Below are 5,604 nucleotides of genomic sequence, written 5' to 3'. Positions count from 1 at the left end.
GTCGACACCATTAGCATTACGCCAACGACGGTAACAATTGTTCCTAATAGCCGCTACTGCTTGGAGTGCAGGTGTCCAATATTTATGCCATGTTGCTGGTCTAGGCTTCCTATTTCCTACAGTATTGTCGAGAGCCGAATAGATAGCAGAGCAGAGCGTATCATTCAAAGCGTCCATATCGGGTTTTTCTGCATGTTCAGGGCATTGCCGAAGCTGTTGGCGGGTATAGTCGAGTGAGTCAAATAGTTCTTTGGCATTTTGGACGAAGTGGCGAGTATACAGCTCACTGACTTTAGGTTCCAGTAATTTGGTAAGGTTCCATAATCGTCGAGGAGGTACAGCATCGGGTATAACACCAGCTACAGAATCAACTTCAAGATCAAAGGTAAGTGATAGGACGCAATGGTCAGACCCAAGTACAAGGTCTTTGTCAACAAACATGGAAGGATTCTGTAAAATAGTTAAATTATTTGTAATAAATAAATCAATTATACTTTTCTGTTGTTGGCCTTCAACCATTCTGGTAAATGTTTCGTCGCCGTGGGCCATAGTAGCATTGAGAATAGAGAGATCATGGTCCTCACACCAGGACTGGAGACGGGTACCTCTTACGTTGCGATCAGTGTCACCAGTGAAGTGATGGAAACGTGCGTTAAAATCACCACAAAGGATCGAATCCTGCTGTAAGGGTATAGTATCAAGGGTGGCAAAGACTTGAGGGAGAGATAAGGAGGGCGGAAGGTAAAGACAGGAGATACGCAATTTGCCAAATTGGAGAGAGAGTGTGTATGGGTTTGGTGAGAGAAGATGAGTGACTGTGACCGGACAGTTGGGGTTAACCAAAGCAACCACCCCTTGGGAACCTCTGTTATATGTGGGATTTACATAAACAGGAGGGCCATAGAGATGAAATTGCGTCCAGCCCTCAGTATCATGTAGACGAGAAGGAGCGGTGAGTTTGGATTCGGTAATGAAGATGACGGTAAATGAGTGACAAAAGGAGAGGAGTTCTGAAACTTTGGTTGCGGTTAAACCATTGGCGTTCCAGAGACCGATGGTTATATTGTTACTGGTAGGTTCCTCACTCATTGAGAACTACGTTGATGAGACGTTTGTTCAGGTTGAGTTGATGAAGGAGAGCCAGGTGTTTCTTCGTCACTGTCGGTATCCGTTCCATAAGCATTTTCACAAAATTCTTCGCCCATTTCAGCATCACCATCACCGGTGGCATTCAAGAAGGCTTCGGCAGCAAAACCACGGTAACTTTCGTCACGAGATTTTTTGATGGGTCGAGGGAGTCTTTGATGTACTACGCTCTGGGCCAGAGCGTCACTAATCCATCCTTGTTCAACAAAAAATTTACTAACGCTTGGGACCAAGTATTCTCTAACAAAGTTAAGCGTGGTGTAGCATCTATCCTGTTGTAGGGCAGCAGCAAGGCGTGAGCGTTGTGGGGCTGGCATATCTGCGTACTTGGGATCAGCGACATGGGTGGCGTCAGTAGGGTTGAAATCCTCAATAAATTTGACTTTACAGTCAGCAAGGACAGCTGTGAAAGTGCTGAGGTATTCTTGGTGAATCAAGATACCAATGACAGATCGAGCAGGGAAGGAGATATCAATCACACGGGCGGTTTCAATACCCAATAATGCAAATCGGTGACGAACATCACGACGATTAAGATTACGTGAACGTGGAATGTACACATATGCATAACCAGAAGGAGCGGTTACATCACGAGGGGCAGTAAAGGCACGGGCAGTAGCAGATCGCTTGCGATCGGAAAGGGGAGCTTTGGATTTGCGCTGAGCGACTTGTACCCAGCTATTGGCTGGCTTATCCGTATGTTTCACATGAGAACGAGGGGTAGGTACTTCAGGTACGCTGGTGGTATTACCATTGTTGGGAACGGTAATGGGAGTGGCAGTAGCATATTTGCTAGCGTTAGTACCTGGTGTACGTGGGGCACTTGGGGTAGCAGCAGTGTCAATGTCCATAGCACTACTGGTAGTAGCACCTTGGATGGTCTTGAGTATGGCCTGAATGCGAGACATCTCAGCGCTGAGGCGTTGGTTTTCGGACCGGAGTTCCTGGATCACGGTTTCATACCGGGCTGAGGTGGCGTCGAATTTTGAGTTTAAATTCGAGATGGCGGAGCTGAGGTCCTGCAGGAGGGCTTCAACATTGTTGTTCATCTTAAAATGTAGCGAATGTCCAAGATGTCGAAAAACTTGGAAATTGGATATCTTCAGATGTAAAGGTAATACGACTTTGGGGTTTTCAGATGTATACTCCAGATGTATTGTTGAATCTAACGATGTACTTTTAGTAGATGGATGGATTGTTCTAGAAAATTTCCTTTTTGGGCTGGGTTTCAAATTTAGTAGTTAAATTCTATAGCGGAAAGAGTGTGTGTGTCGCTTTGTCCGAGTGGTTAAGGAGTATGACTAGAAATCATATACGCTCTGCGTGCGCAGGTTCAAATCCTGCAGGCGACGATACTTTTTGGAATTTTAGGGCCCTCACAAGCAACAAAATTATTTTTTTAAAGGTCCCGATTAAGGACTTTATTATTTTTTTTTTTTTTTTGTGAAAGGTTACTTCAGACTTCCAAAAGAAAGCTTTTTTCAAAATCAATGACGTTGCTTTTTAATGACCCTTTTTGAACGATTAAAATATAAAGTTCACTCAAAATGCTAACCTATCTGTTATTATTTTTCAAGGACTCTATTGTTTCGATATTATACTTTTTATTTCTAGAGAAAACGAAATGAGCCTATCTCAAATTGTTACAGTAGTTGCTGAATCGCAATAAATTTAATTTAAACTTAATGATGATATGAATATGATTATGGAATCAGACATTTCTACACTTTACCGACAACAAAGTCTCCACTACAGTTTTATTGCATTCTCGATGTTGCCTGTTCCATCAGATCGTGAAACTCCCAGTGTTGAAGAGGTGCACTACCAGTAGAATTAGCATCGTCTCATCTGGTTCTGAACGTATCACAGAGGCGAATCCACTTGTTATTCATCGCTGCAAAGTCCCTTCTACCGTTGATAGCGTCACTGGCATTAAAAGCATCTTCCGTTGCCTTGTTCAAATTCAGCTTTGCTTGAGGTGAGCGAATAACACCCACGTTTACAACGTAATCGGAAAACAACTCGATCAAAACGTTGGTGCTTGCTGAATCCCATATGACGATGGTAGTGTACTTTTGGAAAGGCATTTTGTTAAATAAAATTGGATAGTTAAAAATTGGTAAAGAAAATGAAGAGGATCACAAACACAACTCTTTTATCAAAAAAAAAAAAAAACAAAAACATTGGTGAGTTCAGTAGCCCAATTTGGCTGATTTTTCATCTGATAGAAGGATTCTGGGGTCGTTGGATTTTAATCCTTTATTGGGATATTTCGAAAATTTTGGCACTCAAGAAAATTCGATGTTATTGTTAATCGCCTATATATATCCATTTAATTTTTTATTCATCTATTTGGCAAAATTGTAACCTTTCACAAAAAAAATAAAAAAAATAAAATAATAATAGAGTCCTAAATCGGGATCTTTAAAAAAATAATTTTGTTGCTTGTGAGGGCCCTTACTGTGTCGTGTGTCGTGACTGCTGATACAATCTGGATAGTGTTGTCAGAGAGATTTTAATAGATGTGCTTATGTAAAGTTAAGTATAGTAAATGAAAGATGATCTTTATTGAATTATAGTTTTGTGAAATGGTTATATCTAAATTGAAGTTGTACAGAGCTTAGTATAAAATTATATCTGACAGTGTCGTGATAGTTGTTAGAAGATTTTAGTATATAAAATAAAATTACACAACCAGTTGAAAATCTCAGCTTTTTTTTTCTCAAATCTTCCAAAAAAGGAGCGAGCAGAAATATTCCTTTTTCGTTTTAGCAATTTTTGTGCGACTCACAACAATCACACGAATAAACAAATAAACACTGCTCCAAAATTTTAAAAATGTAAAAATAGAATATTGTTGAGAGCATAAAAATGCCAAAAAAGAAACAGTTTATTAAAATGATGACGAGAGCATAAAAAGCTTGTGCTGGCAAAATTTGATGAACGTATTGCGGCGAACGCCGGCAAAGACAAAACAGATTTGCGTCTAAAGGCATTTGATAATCAAGCGCAAGCTATACAAAAGAAAGGTCAGTTTTTTGCTTAATATTTTAGCTGAATGATGGGCTTACCATTTTAAACGGTCTTAAATAGTTTTATACATTTTATAACTAAATAATGACGATGATGGTAAGAGCATCCCCAACGGTTTTTGAATTCCAAATGTAAAATAGGACTGTTTTCCATCTGTTAAAATAAAATAGAACAGATCGACCCCAACGGTTGTAGCTAAATTTATAATCCCGTTCCTGATTTTATTTTCTTTTCTGTTCTTTTTTAAATTTTTTTGTTACAAAAATGAGTAATAACTTTGACATAATTGACAACAATGATATTGAAGATCAACTTATCCAAGAAGCTCTTCAGTATCTTATACAACTTACCGAAGATACACACAAGAGAGGTGGATCCGTTCCTGGTCGCCGCTATGTTAATAGAAACCGTGCTGCCGGGCATGAACGTCTTTTCAACGACTACTTTTCCGATGACCCTGTTTATACAGACCAACAGTTTCGTCGTCGTTTTAGAATGAAGCGTGATCTGTTTCTGGAAATTGTCGAAGCAGTTCGATTAAAGGATGAATACTTTACCCAAAAACCGGATGCTGCTGGAAAGCCTGGACTTTCAACGATCCAGAAAGTGACCGCAGCTATGCGTCAATTAGCTTACGGTGTATCATCGGATTCCGTTGATGAGTACATCAGACTTGCTGATTCCACAGCCATGGAGTCATTGAAGCACTTTTGCCATGCGATTGTGGCAATTTATGGGGACGAATATTTGAGAGCCCCAAACAGCGAGGATGTCAAGAATCTTTTGGCAATCAATGAAGAGAGAGGATTTCCGGGTATGTTGGGGTCAATTGATTGTATGCACTGGACGTGGAAAAATTGCCCAACTACCTGGCATGGCATGTATACCGGTAAAGAAAAAATGCCAACATTGATTCTCGAAGCTGTTGCTTCCCAAGACCTTTGGATCTGGCATTGCTTTTTTGGTCTTCCGGGATCATTGAACGATATCAATGTCATCAATCGTTCCCATGTATTTGACCCCTTGATACATGGTGTTGCTCCTGAAGTCGAGTTCTTCGTCAATGGCAATAGATACGATAAGGGGTACTTTCTCGCAGATGGTATTTATCCAACTTGGTCGACTTTGGTGAAGACAATTGCAGTGCCTACGTCGCAAAAAGAGAAGGTACCAAGAGTAACAAAGATAATTTATAAAAAACTAATTTACTTGGACTTTAATAGTGTTTTGCTAAGGCACAAGAAAGTGTGCGAAAGGACGTAGAACGTGCATTTGGTGTACTGCAAGCACGTTTTGCTATTATTAAATGGCCTGCTAGACTTTGGGACTTTATCGATCTCAAGGCCATTATGCAAACATGTATCATATTACATAATAAGATTGTAGAAAACGAACGTGGTCAGGATCTTGGAACAGACTACCACA

The 5,604-nt window shown here is 40.1% G+C and overlaps 1 non-coding gene across 1 annotated transcript; it reads left to right on the top strand.

The window, feature by feature from the left end:
• The first annotated feature begins 2,416 nt into the window (after positions 1 to 2,416).
• EV154DRAFT_t185 lies at positions 2,417 to 2,498 on the top strand. The gene has a single exon. It is a non-coding gene; the product is annotated as a tRNA-Ser (tRNA).
• The last annotated feature ends 3,106 nt before the right edge of the window (positions 2,499 to 5,604 follow it).

Source organism: Mucor mucedo, assembly GCF_025094135.1.
Source record: "Mucor mucedo strain NRRL 3635 chromosome Unknown EV154scaffold_354, whole genome shotgun sequence".
Classification (NCBI taxonomy): Eukaryota; Fungi; Mucoromycota; class Mucoromycetes; order Mucorales; family Mucoraceae; genus Mucor; species Mucor mucedo.
Note: the sequence above shows the minus strand (reverse complement) of the source record. Positions and strands in the feature narration are given on the sequence as shown.